General features: G+C 44.6%; 1 long non-coding RNA gene across 1 annotated transcript in view; it reads right to left on the bottom strand.

The window, feature by feature from the left end:
* Positions 1–2,782: 2,782 nt before the first annotated feature.
* The window catches only part of LOC129703446 (uncharacterized), a 43,375-nt gene continuing 29,954 nt past the window's right edge, over positions 2,783–16,203 (bottom strand). Inside the window, exons 3-4 of the long non-coding RNA XR_008724559.1 lie at positions 4,900–4,981; positions 2,783–3,357 (exon numbers count right to left, since the gene is read on the bottom strand). This is a non-coding gene — a long non-coding RNA (uncharacterized LOC129703446). The remainder of the gene's footprint in view (positions 3,358–4,899; positions 4,982–16,203) is intronic.

Consider the following 16,203-nt stretch of genomic DNA (forward strand, 5'->3'; position numbering starts at 1 on the left):
TTGCAGTAGTGGTCAGAGATTGGGATTGTAGCAAAAATAAAGTACGACTTGCACTTGTATGGTGCCCATCACAATCTTCATATAACTAAAGCACTTTATAGGTAACTAAATGATTTAGATGTGTAAATAGATGGAACTGCAGATGCTGGAATCTTGTGTGAAACACATTTGTGAAGAGGCAGTGGCAGCGGGTGGGGAAAAGGGGAAGAGAGAATAGCTGAGGTTCCCAATTAATTCAAAGGGTCTGGCATGAGCTGGGGAAGAGGATCAAGCAGAAGGCAGTCTCCTCTGAAGGCAGCTGCTGTTTGCTGAGTTGGGAAAGCATTCAACAGGGTGAAGTGAGAGGGCGACCAGTTCCCGCGGACAATCCCGGCCTACTGGATAAGCACACATGTGCACATCACCACCTGCTCCTCAGGCACAATGCCGCTCAAGCCCGGCTGCATGTGTGAAACAGCAGCAGGAGCTGTACAATGGCAGACCCACTGTGCAGTGTTTACACACTCTCCCACCTCCAGACCCACTGTGCAGTATTTACACACTCTCCCACCTCCAGACCCACTGTGCAGTATTTACACACTCTCCCATCTCCAGACCCACTGTGCAGTATTTACACACTCTCCCATCTCCAGACCCACTGTGCAGTATTTACACACTCTCCCATCTCCAGATCAATTGTGCAATTTATACATTTCCTCTCACACCCAGACACACGTTGCAGTGTTTACACACTCCCTCCCACCCCCAATGCACGGTGCAGTGTTTACATACTGTCTCCCACCCCAGACAAAGTGTTGATACAAGGATGCAAGGAACTGCATTTGCTGGTTTACAAAAAAAAGATGCAAAATGCTGGAGTAACTCAGCGGGTCACGCAGCAACATCTCCGGAGAACACGCATAGTTGATGTTTGGGTTCATGACACACACTCCCTCCCAGTCCAGCCACACTATGTAGAGTTTGCATTCTCCTTGCCATTCCCAGACACACTGCAGTTTTTACACACACTCCCAGCCTCAGATACAGAAGGCTGTGCTTATACATTTCCTCCACAGACCCATTGAGTTTACAAACTCTTTCCCACCCACACACACAACATGCAGAGTTTATACTCCCTCTTCCACGCCAGAGACTCTGTGCAGGGTTTACAGACTCAGTTAACACCCAGGCACAGCATGCAGTATTTCCACTGACCATCCCAACCCAAGGGGCACGGTGTAAGGTTTACACATTCCCTCCCACCCCAGACATTGTGTAATGGTTACACACACAACCAAACCCCAGACCCACTGAAGATAGACATAACATGCTGGAGTAACTCAGTGGGACAGGCAGCATCTCTGGAGTGAAAGAATGGGTGATGTTTCGGGTCGAGACTCTTCTTCAGACTCTGTGCAGTCTGTACACACTTGTGTCTTCTCCAGATACACTGTGCCATGTTTACACACTCCGTCACACCCCAGATAGACTGTGCGGGGTGTATAAGCTCCACCCTGCCTGCAGACACTGTGCTGTGGTTACACTCTCTCTCCCACTGTCAGACAGCATGTGCAATCTTTGCACACTTCCTCCCACCCCTGACACTGTTCAGCATTTACACACTCCCTCTCCCTCTCCCCCTCCCCCCTCCCCTCTCCCTCTCCCCCTCCCCCCCCCCCCCCCGATCTGTTGAGCTGCATTTACACCCATTCTCATTAAAGATAATCTGTGCCGAGTTTACTAAATTCCCTTCCCTGACACACTGTGCAGTGTCTACACTCTCCCTTCCACCTGCGGACACTATATACAATTGTCCCACACACTGTTTCACCTTCAGGCATGGTGTGTAGTATGTAAACTCCTTCCACCCATAGACACTCTGTGTATTGTGTAGACACAAGGAACAGCAGATTCTGGTTTAAAAAAAACCCCATAAAAATTGCTGGTGTAAGTCAGTGGGTCAGGCAGCACCTCTGGAGAACATCGATAGGTGACATTTCGGGTCGGGACCCTTCTTCGGAAAGATTGACAAGAGGGAAAAAGCTGGAAAAGGGGTGGGTGAGGGTCAAAGCCCAGCAGTGATAGGTGGATACAAGTGAGGCGGGGGTGGGGGGTTGATTAACAGATGGTGGACAAAGGCTAAAGACCAACAAGAGACAAAAGGGAGATAAGGAGAGAAGACAAAAAATGAAATGTGAATCCAGAGGAAGGGATATAGGTGGAAAGGAACGGGGACAGGGAAAGGGGGGTAGATTGTGGGTAGTGGGAGTGCACCAGAGTGGGGCACATGGAAGAGAGGGGGGAAATACGGTGGGTGTTTTTTTTAATAACATTGGAGAATTCAATGTTCATACCAATGGGTTGGAAGCTATCCAAGTGAAATATCCCTCCCACTCCAGACACACTGTTCCCTGTTTACATACTCCTTCCCACCTGCAGCCACCCCCGAACCTGCAAACAGACGTATCCAATTGACCTCTGCAAGTTGCTGCCTAATGCCTGCAAAATTAGCCTTGTCCAAAATGTAGGACTTTAACTTGCGGGCCAGTTCTCTTTCCTGATAACTTTGAAAAAATAATGTTCTAAAGTGTTCTCCGATTGACGCTGCAGACACTTGCCCTACCTCATTCCCAAAAAGAAGCTCCAATGATGTGCTCTTTTTAGAACTGGGCTTTATATATTGAGGAAGGAAGCTTTTTTGGGCACAAATTTACAAATTCCATCCTGTCCAAACCCTTTGTACGATGGGGACGCAGTATTATATTAGGGAAGTTGAAATCTCCCACCCATATTACCATAATACAACAGTCCAGTCGAGTTTATTGTTAATTGCACAGATACAGTGAGGTACATTGAAAATCTTATTGGCAGCAACATCACAAGCACCTAGACTTATACATTAGTGGAAAGCACAATTAGGAAACTATGGGAATTGTAAGAGGTGGTCTTTAGTGTTCCATTGCTGAGGTCGGATTAGGGTTGTGTAGATTGGTTCAAGAATGTCGTTGTTCCTGAACACGATGGTGTGGAACTTCAGGACTCTGTGCCTCCTGCCTGATAGTACTGGGGGGAAGAGATCATGGCCCAGATGGTGTGGATACATGATGATAGATTCTGCCTTCATGGGGCAGTATCTTGTGCAGAGGTTTTCGATGGTGGGGAGGGCTGTGGCCGTGATGGACTGGGCTGATTCCAACACCTTCTAGAGCCTCTCGTGTTCCTGCATACTAGTCCATGATGCAAGCAGTCAGGATACGTTTTAACAATGCATCTGTAGATGTTTATTCAAGTAATCCACGACATCCCGAATCTCATTGAACTTCTAGGAACGTAAAGACGTTGGTGCACTTTCAAACACCCTCCATGCCAGCTATCCCTCTTAAAAGACAAACAAAGAAAGCATTACTGAAATTTTCCTTCTGACACACCCATTTATAACCAGTATTTGAGTCATAACGACATGTGTAATTTAGATCATACAAGAATGGCCACATTCCATTCTGTTGTTACTTTGGAAAAAAACATTATTCCGTTGATTTACAGTCCATGAATGCCAAAGGCTATCCATGGTAACTGAAACACAAAAATATGTAGTAATAGAAAACTCTCCCAGGACTCAAGACATACTCCTATCCATTCCCTGCTCTCTGCTGGAGATGTAAAGCATGGATAAATATTTAAGTACATACTATTGTCAGTAAGTTCCCAGTTTGGCTGTCAAAGCAGCAAACCAGCATACTCAATGCATTGTTCCAAACTAACATCAGAATTAGTTCAAAAACGCATCTTCGAATGACCCAGCCTGCGTTTTAAAGTCAAGGTGATTGTCAGGTGTTGTTGTACAACCCCGGAAGAACTGATGATGTAACCAGAGAGGAATTTCCTCCAACAAGCTGTGCGCTGTGCATACATAACTACAGCTCAGAAGATAAAAACATCATCACCTGATATCAGTTTCTGACAGAGGCAAAATAAAACACTGGCTATAAATACCTTGCAGCTCACCTCCAAACTTAACTAAAGGTTTCACCAGAACATCATGTATAGTGGTTAAGAAGGAACTGCAGATGCTGGAAAATCGAAGGTGCATAAAAATGCTGGAGAAACTCAGCGGGTGCAGCAGCATCTATGGAAATAGGCAACCCTTCTTCAGACGTTTCGGGCCAAAAGCCCTCTTCAGACTGATGGGGGGTGGGGAGAAGAAAGGAAAAAGGAGGAGGAGGAGGAGGAGGAGCCCGAGGGCTGAGGGAGAGATAAGAAGGGGAGGAGACAGCAAGGGCTAACAAAATTGGGAGAATTCAATGTTCATGCCGCCAGGATGCAGACTCCCCAAGCGGAATATGAGGTGCTGTTCCTCCAATTTGCGGTGGTGCTCGCTCTGGCCATGGAGGAGGCCCAGGAGAGTGGACCAGACTGGTTCCAAGAATCAGCCTGTGGGTAGCCGACCAAACCCAGTGGATGCTCAGTGAAGATGCTGAGGGTCACCTGGGAAGGTGGTGCACAGTCGAAACTGGGTACATCCCGCTATACATAACAGGCTTTGAGACTGATTCTGGTGAAGCATTAATGGCCAAATATGATCAGAAGGACTATTACCCCCTTGGGTAATCCACCTTCGAAACCACCGTCTGCAATTCCTTGTTTTGGCTATTCCTCCATTGTTAGCTCCATCTCATAAAATGATAAAACTCAAATTTTGGACAGAGAAGCGAATTGTTTTCAATTAGAAAATGTGATTATGAATCTCCCATGTCAGTGTCCGAGCGTAGGAGACCCAGATTTTTGTGCCTATCTTCGGTGTTAACCAGCATCTGCAGTTCCTTCCTGCCCAGCTGGAGAGCTTTTGTGGGCTGAGCACGCTATGGCCATCAAGTCTCTGGAGGCAGGATCCTGGTGCTACACCACTGACATACCACTCACCTTGTCTTTGAGTGGCCTTTCCCAGCTGATGTGATGGCAATGAATTTTCCTGCAAGCATGTGCAGACACATCGATTTTCCACCTGTTCAAACAAAAGATCAATTAACATGTTTGTGTTAATAACAGGGGAATGTTATCACTTGTGACAGTATTATACTGCCTTATCACATTGAGAAATGCCTGTTTAATGGCCTATGTGGATTAAATAAAGGCAGAGGCATCATTTGTTTGGATCTCTATTGTCTAACAGCTTTAAAAGAAATGTTCAGAACTATATATCCTCTTTTACTGAGGCTTTGTTGATCTCAGGGAGACCTTTGTTATGGTCAGGAGAGAGGATCTCTGGAAACTATTGGTCAATAATGCAGAGGATATTCTTGTTCTACCATAAACAGAGTTATGGCAAATAAAGATTTCATCACCTATTCATGGCATTGACACGTGGGGAAGTGTGGAGGGAATAAGACAAAGGAGGGACTTTGCAGTCGACAAATCTGGAAGAGACAGAGCGTGGAGCACACAACAGCATAGCAGGAACAGGCCTTTTATTCCACAACGTTTGTGACAAATTAACCTAGCCCTGTCTGCCTGTACATGATCCATGTGTAGGTAGGAACTGCAGATGCTGGTTTAAACGGAAGATAGACATAAAATGCTGGAATAACTCAGCAGGACAGGCAGCATCTCTAGATAGAAGGAATGGGTGACATTTCGGTCGAGACCCTTCTTCAGACTGGGTCAGTGGAGAGGGAGATAAAGAGATAAGGAAGGGTAAAGTGTGAAAACAAGACAAAGGAGATGGTGATCAAGGAAAATGTATAGAGCATTCTAGAATAGATCATTATTAGCTAAGAGAAGGTAATAACAAAGCAAAGCATGTAATCGAGGACAATCAGACTGGTCGGAGAACTAGGAAGGGGGTGGGATGGAGAGAGAGCGAAAGCAAGGGTTACTTGAAGTTAGAGAATATTCATACTTGCTGGGGTATAAACTGCTCAAGTGAAATATGAGGTGTTGTTCCTCCAATTTGCACTGGGCCTCACTCTAACAATGGATCCATATGTCTCCATTTCCTGTCTCTTCATGTATCTGTCTAAATGTATCTTCAATGCCACCATTGTTTCTGCTTCCACCACCACCTTTGGCAGTGCATTCCAGGCACCTATCACTGCGTAAAAAACTCACCTCACACATCTCCTCTCACCGTAAATCTATGCCCTCTGGAATTTGGCTTTTCCAACTTGGGAGAAAGACTCTGGTCTACCCTTTCTATGCCTCTCATCATTTTAAATGCTGTAAAGTTTCTTTGCCCATGGAAGTACCCGATGCCTTCACTGAGGACCAACAGTTGAGAGGCTGCCATGGTCCAACATGTGGTAGGAGTGGAAAACTGAAGCCTTTTCTGTGCACGTTGTTGTGACCAGCTCCTGCAGGGCTTTATGGAGTGGATAGAGGGATGATGCCTTCCCTGTCTGGGGAGTCTGGAACCAAGGTTCACGAGGTCAGACATGGAAACAGGTCTTTCAGCCATGGATTCTACCACTCACCTACACACCAGTGGCAATATACTCTGCTTAATTAACAACTTGCACACCTTTGGGATGTGGAAGAACACCTATGCAGTCACAGGGAGAATGTGTGCAAACTACACTTAGAAAGCACCTGAGGTCAGGATTGAACTTGAGTGACTGGAGCTGTGAGGCAATGGCTCTACCAGCTGTGCCACTGTGCTGCTATCTGTGAACCAAGAGTCTGAGTCTCAGAATAGTGAGTCGGCCGTTCAGGAAGAGAAGCAATTTCTTCATCCCATTGTGACCAGCTTATCAACCTGAACATTAACGTTGTTTCTCTTCCCACAATCTAGCCTAAACTGCTGAGTATTTTCAGCATGTTCTGATTTATTTCAAGCATCTACAGTCTTTTTGATTTTCATTTTCTTGGTGACTTCACTGTTATGCCTCTTCCAGGAATGTCTTGCCTGAAGTAGCTCCACGTTGCTCTCCGATGGGGTTTCTGTCATTCTCGTCATGCTCAACCTCTGTGGTTTTGTGGTTTCCTGTGCCCTTCTTTTCCTAGATAAATTTTTAACAAACGCTCACTACAACAATCAAAACGCTTTCGTCAGCAAACGTTTTCGGCAGTTTTGACAAATGGTCTCTGACCTGAAAAGTTGACTTTGTTTCTTGTCCCACAGAAGTGGCCTGACCTGAGTATTTTCAGCATTTTTTGTTTTTATTTTTCAGCCAGAGGTGGTAAGTCCTAGGTGATGAAGGGAGCTCAGAAACATGTTCAAGACAGAAATCTACAGATTTCTGGATGTTAAGGGAATCAATAGATGTGCGATTTGTACAGGAAAGTGGTGCTTAGGTAAAAGGGCCACCTTGATAAGTGAACAATGAAGCAGACATAAGGAGGAAAGATGTGGATCCACAAACCTGCCTTCATCAACAGGAGGTGACAGAGAGTCAAAAACTTCAAACTTCTAGGCATGCATATCTCAGAAGATCTGTCCTGGGCCCAGCACCTTGATGCGATCATAAAGAAATCTTATCAACGCCTCTACTTCCTGGGAATATTAAGGAGATTTGGCATGTTAACGAATATTCTCTTGAACTTCTGCAGGTGTACAATGGATAGCATATCGACTGGTTGAATTGTGGCCTGGTTCAGTAAGTCAAACGTCCAGGTACGAAGATAGCAAGAAGTGGTGAACACTGCCCAGTCCTTCACGGGCACTGACCTCGCAACCATCAAAGGGATCTACAAGAGTTGCTGATTCAAAAAGGCAGCCAGCAAAAATTAGAGACCCCCACCCCCCCTGGCCACCCTCTTATTTCACTGCAATTGGAAAGAAGATAGGCAGCTTCTTCCCTATAAGCTCTGAAATACATACACCCAGATATACATATGCCTTGGTACTGTTATTGCTTGTTTTATATATATATATATATATAGATATTAAAAAATATATTTTGTTGTTTATAAGGGGTTTTACAGAGGACTATGCTTACATATCTGTTGTGCTGCTGCAAGTAAGAATTTCTTTGTTCCGTTTTGGGACATATGACAATAAAACACTTGTGACTCTTGACTCTTGAGCCAAATGGTTCAAGTGGAAGAGGTAGAGAACTTGTGTGTGACATCCTGCAGCTCACAGTGAACAGGCTTGTTTTGTTTGACATGTCAAGGCTTTGCTTCTTTCTGCCTATCTGTGTGGTCGGGACAAAGTCATGCATGAGTCATGCCGCTGGACTTCCAGGAATTGTTGGTTGTTTGTCAAATGCTTTGGGAACTAGAAGGAAAAAATGTAAAGAAACCAGTGAGGAATGGAAGCTTAACATCCCGCTGCTATAGCTAGGGAACCAAGGCTCCCCCGGCCCCCCTCACCTCCTGGAAACTAGCTTTAGGGAGGAAGAAAAAATGCCAGGGTTTGCATTCCTGAATCGATCCTCAACAGAGGCAGCATCATTCAGAAAGTAGCTGAACTTGTTGTAAATAAGGACTTCGTCTGATTCTGTGCTCAAAAGGAGCCAAATGAAGTTGATCAAGGATAGGTATCTCAACCAAAGACACAAGCTATTGTTATTGTCAGAGTAGGTGTTTGGTAAATATTCCACTCATCTGCAATAATTATACATTTACACCAAATAAGATGTTATCTTGTGATGTTATCTTCCATCGGCGGTAGAGTTGGTGCCTTACAGTGGCAGAGACCTGGGTTTGATCCTGACTACCGGTGCTGTCTTTACGGAGTTTGCACGTTCTCCCTGTGACCACGTGGGTTTCCTCCAGTTTCTTTCCACATTCCAAAGACGCGCAGGTTTGTAAGTTAATTGGCCTCAGTAACTTGTTCCTAGCTTGTAGGATAGAACTAGTGTACGGGTGATCGCTGGTCGGCTCAGTGGACCGAAGAGTCTGCTTCCTAAACTAAACTAACATACTCTCTGTTGGCAGATTGTAAATGTAAAAGATTTCAAACTAAAAGAGGATTTACAGTGTGACATTGTCAAAGAAAAAGTGTCCCAAGCTGCTTCAAGCGCTATGAAACACTACATGTCAGGGAGGAGAGACGAAGAGGGCTGAGCAAAGGCTTAGTCAAACCTGATCCTAGGGTCTCAGGCTTGAAACCTGTACTCTGTTCCTCTTCCCACAGTGTGGCTTGACCTGCTGAGTGCTTGCAGCATTTTCTGGTATTTATTTCCGATTTTCAGAATCAGCATGTTTTGTATTTTCAAAGGTTTAGAGTTCAAGTTCTCTCCTGCTTGTCCAATCAAATAAAGGTCATGTATTGTTTTTCTGTTCTTCATCAGCACCCCTCTGTGATCAGACATTCATGGGACCTGGAGGGTAATAATCTCCGCACTACTCCCAGTGCCACATGCTAGTGTCGGTAGGAATTGGAGGAAAGGACAGATGAACATGTAGCTGGTGGGGATTTGGATTTTTGGACCTTTGGGATCTCTTCTGGGGCAGAGGTGACCAGTGCAAGATGGAGGGGTTGCACTTGAACTGGAGGGGGACTAATAGACGTAGGGAGATTCACTCATGCTATGTAGGCGGCTTTAACTTGAGGGTTTAGAGCGGCAGGAGGGGGGAAAGCCAGAATAAAAGGCCAGCAAATGGAAGGACTGTTAGAAAGGTAGAATCTCAAAGGAAGGATAGGCAGGGAGAAGTGAAGGAAAATGGACTCAGGTTACTGATGGATCTCAGCATTGCTTCATCCACCAGAGATGGAGCTTCCCTTTATAAACCACCTAAGTTTCCTTGGGAGGGGTGAACATATTTCTGGGGTTTACTCATAGATTTCCTACCCCTCCATCCTCATTACCCCTCCATCCTCATTTGTATCAAGAAGAGTTACCCACAGGTATGACTGTGTGTATTGAGTGTACCAAGGGTCCCCTATACTTGCTGGTGGAAGACTTCCATTACCAGAAGACCCCTGGGGATGGGGGTGGAGGGGGGGATGTGCTGTAAGATGAGGGGGCAGGCTTTCCAGGTTCTTAAGAAATGACGAGCTTACAGTGGTTGTCAGCACAGCTCTGTCTACAGTTTGCCTGTGCCCCCTTCTCCGGAATCAGTCCAGTTTAATAATCTGCAATTCCTTTCACTGACAGCAATAGTCTGCACATTTTTGCTGCTTCGCTTTTCGGCACACGAAGTGAATGTTGCATTGTTTATCTTGTCAATGAGCCGGGTACAGACTCAGCACTGGCGAGCTGTGTATCAAAGGCCAGAACGTTCCAGCGCTCCAATTATCTTGCTTTAATGGAAAAGTTGCTACTTGTCCGAATCTCTTAGTCACACAAACAAAGACACGTGTGTATTACCAAGGGGCGTGGGGCGTGGAGGTGGGGGGGGGGGGGGGGGGGGGGGGGGGGGGGGGGTGCAGGGGCAAAATAATTTTATTTTATTATCTTTCCAAGTACATGGGCTGGCATTTTAATGATGCAATGACAGGGGATGCACATGGCTGGGTATCTCATGTAAACACCTGCACAGCTTCATTGTCACGTTTCCTGCTGGTGAGGCGAGTTGCCCAGCAGAGTCCAGTCTCCAGCGTAGGTGCTCGTAACCTTGCTGCTTTCCTGAGCTAAACTTACAGTATAATTTACCCCACAAGCACAAATATGACTGGATTAGGAAAAAAAACTGTGCGACGGAACTCAATATAAAACGGCTTGCAACCTTTGAGGATGAGTGAGCAGTTATAGAGTCATTCAGCAAAGAATCAGTCCCTTTGGTCTATCATGTCCTTGCCAAACTTCAGGTACCAATCTATATTAATCCCATTTACCAACACATGGTTGTAGCCTTCCATACCATGGCAAACTAAATGCTTGTCATGATGCTTCTGAAATGCTGCCTCAATCATGCATACAGGCAGTGCCTTCTAGATTTTAACCACCCCCTGAAAGATACAGTTCTTCCTTAGATCTCCTCTAAGCTTCTTGCCCTTGCCTTAAACCTGTCACCGTCTTCTCTATCTGTATCCTCATAATGTTACATGCTTCTATCAGATTTCCCCATTTGGCCTCCACTCCAAGGAAAACAAATCCAGCCCGTCCTGTCTCTCCTCATAACTGAAAGGTTTCAATCCATGCAAAATCCTGGTAAACTCTTCCACATCCCCTCCAGTGCAATCACATCTGTCCTAGTGTGGTGATCAGCTGTAGCCTAACCAGTGTCTTATCAAGCTCCTTGCTTTTATATTCTTTGCCCAAGCAAATGAGGGCATGTATCCCCTGTGCCCTCTTTGTCACCTTATCTTAAAACCTCTATCTAAAAGCCTCTTAAACGCCACATCATATCTGCCTCCACCACCACCTCTGGCTATGTGTTTCAGGTCCCCACCACCCTCTGTGCAAAAAACTTGCCCCACACATCTCCATTAAACATTCTGTTCAAGAAGGAACTGCAGATGCTGGAAAATCGAAGGTAGACAAAAGTGCTGGAGAAACTCCATTAAACATTCCCTGTCTGACCTAATAGCTTTACCCTCTAGTGTTGGACATTTACACCCTGGGAAAAAGGTTCTGACACATTGGCACAGCAGTAGAGCTGTTGCCTCACAGCGCTAGAGATGCTGACCACAGGTGGAGTTTGCACGTTTGCACGTTTTCCCCTTAACCGCATATGTTTCCTCTGGGTGCTCTGGTTTCCTCGCACATCCCAAACACGTGCAGGTTAGTAGGTTAATTGGCTGTTAATTGTGCTTAGTGTGTATTGGGATAACTAGTGTGAACAGGTGATCAATGGTGGGCATGGACTCAGTGAGGTGGTCTGAAAAGCCTGTTTTCATGCTGTCTCTAAATTCTACCTATGCCTCTCATAATATTATACACTTCTATCAAGTCTCCCCTGGGGTGGGAGATTGCAACCTTCACGTGGTCCACCCTGTTTCGACGAATGCAATCAATGTGGCGTGCACAATCAAGTAAGATCAAACAGAACAAGTTGTCCTACAACTTTAGGCTGTGCACGCCATACACAAGAAGAAGAAGTCTCCCCTCAACGTCTGATGTTCCAGAGAAAACAATCCAAGACTATTCAACCTCTGTGGGAGAATCTAGGCCTAGAGTTCCTAGCTTCAGAATTAAAGGATGTTCTTTTAGGGAGGAGATGAGGTGGAATTTCTTTAGTCAGAAGGTGGTGAATCTGTGGAATTCGTTGTAACAGAAGTTTGTGGAGGCAAAGTCAGTGGATATACTTAAGGCAGAGATAGATAGATTCTTGATTAGTACAGATGTCAGAAGTTATGGGGAGAAATCAGGAGAATGGGTTTAGGAGGAAGAGATAGATCAGCTATGATTTATTGGCGGAGTAGACTTGATGGGCCAAATAGCCTAATTCTGCTCCTATCACTTATTATCTCTCCATGTGCCTGTAGCTGAAATCCTCTAATCTAGGCAGCATGAGATCAGTTTGGCTTGGCATCATGTTCGCTCACTAACATTGGGGCCAAAGGGCCCACTCCCATGCTGCACTGTTCTATGTTTTATGTTTTATGTTCTATGTCGCCTGACCCGCTACACCATTTCTTTTGATAATTGCCGTTGTTAATCACTTAATCACCCTTGTGTTAGAATCTGGGGGAGTTGATGGGAATATGGGGAGAGTAAAATGAAATTAGTGTAAGTGGGTGTTTAATGGTGGGCATGGACTCTATGGGCTGAAGGGCCTGTCTCTGTGCTGTATAACTCCATGAACCTGTAGCCAAGAACTATCCTCCTCACTATTAAGAACACCACTGATTTTCATGTTATCTCCCATCTTCCTAATCATTCCCCCCTAATTGTTAATGTATATAACAAATAATGAGGGTTCCAAGGATGAATCCTGTGGTATGCCAACATCACAGGCTTCCAATCAGAAAAAAAAATCTGCCTCCTATTACACAGTCGAATATGGATGCAATTTGCTACTTTTCCTGGGCCACTCTCCAATGTGGGACTTAGTCAGAGATTTCTTTGATTTCCATGTAAATTGCATAACTTACATGATCTTCATCAATACATTTTGTTACTCTTTGAAATCCCCAGTCAAATTAGTCAAAAGGAATACACAAGAAACTGTAAATGCTGGAATCTTGATTAAAACCAAAGTGGTGGTGGAACTCAATGAGTCAGAGAACATCTGTAGAGGGAATGTACAGATCAGGGCCTTTCTTCAGGATTTTTTTTTAAGCCAGAAGAGATTTTCTCCTAATAAAGCCGTTATTAGAGTCACAGTCATACAGCAGTGAAACTAGCCCCATGGCACAACCGGCTCATGCCGACCCCATCTGCACTAGTCTACATCTATGCCCAGGTGAGTTCTGCCATGTGATTTTACCGGGTTGTATGCAAAATAAAGCATTTCACTATATCTAGGTACATGTGACAATAAACTATTTTATTTGGCCTGTATCCTTCTAAACCTTTCCTATATATGTATTTGTCCAAATCTCTTTTAGATGTTGTTATGGGATCTGCCTCAACTATCTCCTATGGCAGGTTGTTTCATATACCTACTATCCTCTGTGTGAAAAAGTTGCCCCTCAGATTCCAAATAAAATGTCCCCCTTTCAACTTAATCCCGCTAGTCCTTGATTCCTCTGGTCCTTGATTCCTCTAGTCTGGGTAAGACTTTGTGCATCTACCCTATCTATTCCTCTTGCAACACAGGATGATGATGGGTAATCTTATACGCCTCTATAAAATCACTCCTCATCCTCTTGTGCTCCAAGGAATATCGCCCTAGGCTACCCAATCTCCCCCTATACCTCAGCGCCTCAAGACCTGGCAACATCCTCCCTATAGCTTGTAACCAAAACTGAACTCAATACTCCAAATGTAGCCTCACCAATATCTGTACAACTGTAACATAACATTCCAACTTCTGTACTCAATACCCTTATTGATGAAGACCAATGTACCAAAACCCCCCCTTGACCATCCTATCCATCTGTGGCCCCACTTTCACCTCTGCTCTACAATACCTCCAGGGCCCTGCCATTCGCTGTGTAGGTCCTGCCCTGGTTTGATTTCCAAAAATGCAACACCTTGCACTAATTTGCATTAAACTCCATTCCTTAGCCCACTCGTACAACTGATCAAGATCTTGCTGCAACTTGTGATAACCATCTTCACCTTCGATGACAACACCCACTTAGTGGGTGGAAGACTTGTCTGGTGGCGTCAGGGTGAGCTGTGTAGCTGCCATTCAGCATGGTGTTAACATGCTCAAGGTCAAAAGATGAAGGGGAAAAGATGTAAATGATAACAAAGGGGTAATGTCTTCACACAGAGGGTGGTGGGTATGTGGAATGAGTTGCCAGAGGAAGTAGTTGAGGCAGGTACAATAATAACATTGAAAAGATATTTAGGTGAATACTTGGGTAGGAAAGGTTTAGAGGAACATGGAGTAATTGGGATATGACATTTTGGTCGGCATGGACTAGTTAGGCCGAATGGCTCTTTTTGTGCTCTGTGACTTTAACATCCTGGTGGAGTGGGTACAACAGCTACAGTTAAAGACATTTGGACAGGTTTGTAGATAAGAAAGCTTTAGAGGGATATGGGCCAAATGCAAGCAAATAGGACTAGCTCAGCTATAAAACCTGGTTGGCATGGACAGGTTGGGCCAAATACCTTGTTTCCATGCTCAATGATTTTATGACTCGGAAATTATCCAGGAATTATCACCATCAATTATATTATGTAAATGAATCACTTAATTATTCTTCTTTGAAGCACGATATATTTAAAACTGATAAATACTAATAAATCTTACAACAGTACAGCACAGAATTGGGCCCTTCCACTCACAATGTCTATGCCCAGCATGATTTCAAGTTAAAACATAGAAAATAACTGCGTAGGAAAGGGCTGAACATAATGCCGTTAAACTGATCGCACCTGCCTGTACATGATCCATATGCCGCTATTCCTTGCACTTCCATGCGCCTATCTAAAATCCCTTTAAACACCATATCATATCTGCCTCCACCACTCTTGGCAATGCAGTCTAATTCTTATAGAGCTGCATCATGACTTCTTGCTATATTGAATGCCGCTAGCAATGAAGGCAAGCATACCATACACCTTCTTTACCACCCGATCTACTTGTACTGTCACCTTCAGTGAGCTATGAATTTGGGCTCCAAGATCCCTCTGCACATCAATGCTGTTAAGGGTCTTGCCGTTAACTGTATACTCTCTCCTTACATTCAAACTCTCAAACTCCTCACACTTACTCAGATTAAACTCCATCTGCCATTTCTCCACCCATTTCTGCAGCTGACCTATATCTTGCTTTATCTTCTGACAGCCTTCCTCACTGTCTGTAATTCCTCCAATTTTGGTGCTTTAAGCAAACTTAATCACTAAGCCATCCACATTTATGTCCAACACATTTATATATGATCCCAAACACAATCCCAGCACAGATCCCTGCAGAAATCCACAGGTCCCAGACCTCCAGCCAGAATATCCCCCTTCCACCACAACCTGTGAATAAGCCAGTTCTGAATCCATGTGACCAAGTCACCATGAATGCCGACATCCTAATCTTCAGGGTTAGTCTACCATGAGGGACTAAAATCCATGTGTACAACATCCACTGCCCTACTTTCTTCCTTCTCCTTCAACACCTCTTCAATCGTTAGTAAGACATGACCTGCCATACATAGCTGTGCTGGCTATCTCTAATTATCCCATTCTCTTCCAAATGGGAATAAATTCTATGTCGACAATTACTCTACAATAGTTTCCCTACTGCTGACATGAGGCTCACCGAACTATAATTATCTATTTAAACTAATCTCCTCCACCTCCATGTGAACTTTATCCTTCCATTCCCTGCATATATCTATTAACCTACCTAAAAGCCTTTTAAACACCACTATCATATTTGCTACCACATTTGGCACTGCATTCCAGGCACCCAATGTATTAAAACATTTTGTTTTAAACGTTCCACTTCTGATCCTAACGGTATGTCAAAAAAAAGCTCTGGACAGTAAATGGACAATAATGTGCAGTTTGGACATCTGCATTGTAATGTCTCCACATATGAAGAGTGTAGCAGGAGTAAAACACAGCAGCCATCAGCAAAACTGCTGCATAACCCCCTGTCTGAGATGGAAGGGAAAATTACTCCCAGAAATGCCACCACTTCATTAGGTTCACTTTATTCAAGCCACACAAACCCAGTGTTCAGTCGACAGCTTTGTGCTCAACTCCAGGTCCCGTGCTCTTTGGAAGTTACTGAGCTGCGGGTGAAGCCAGGGGGAGGTGCAGTGCACATTGCAAACTGTGCACG

The sequence above is a fragment of the Leucoraja erinacea genome, chromosome 14 (assembly GCF_028641065.1).
Source record: "Leucoraja erinacea ecotype New England chromosome 14, Leri_hhj_1, whole genome shotgun sequence".
NCBI lineage: Eukaryota > Metazoa > Chordata > Chondrichthyes > Rajiformes > Rajidae > Leucoraja > Leucoraja erinaceus.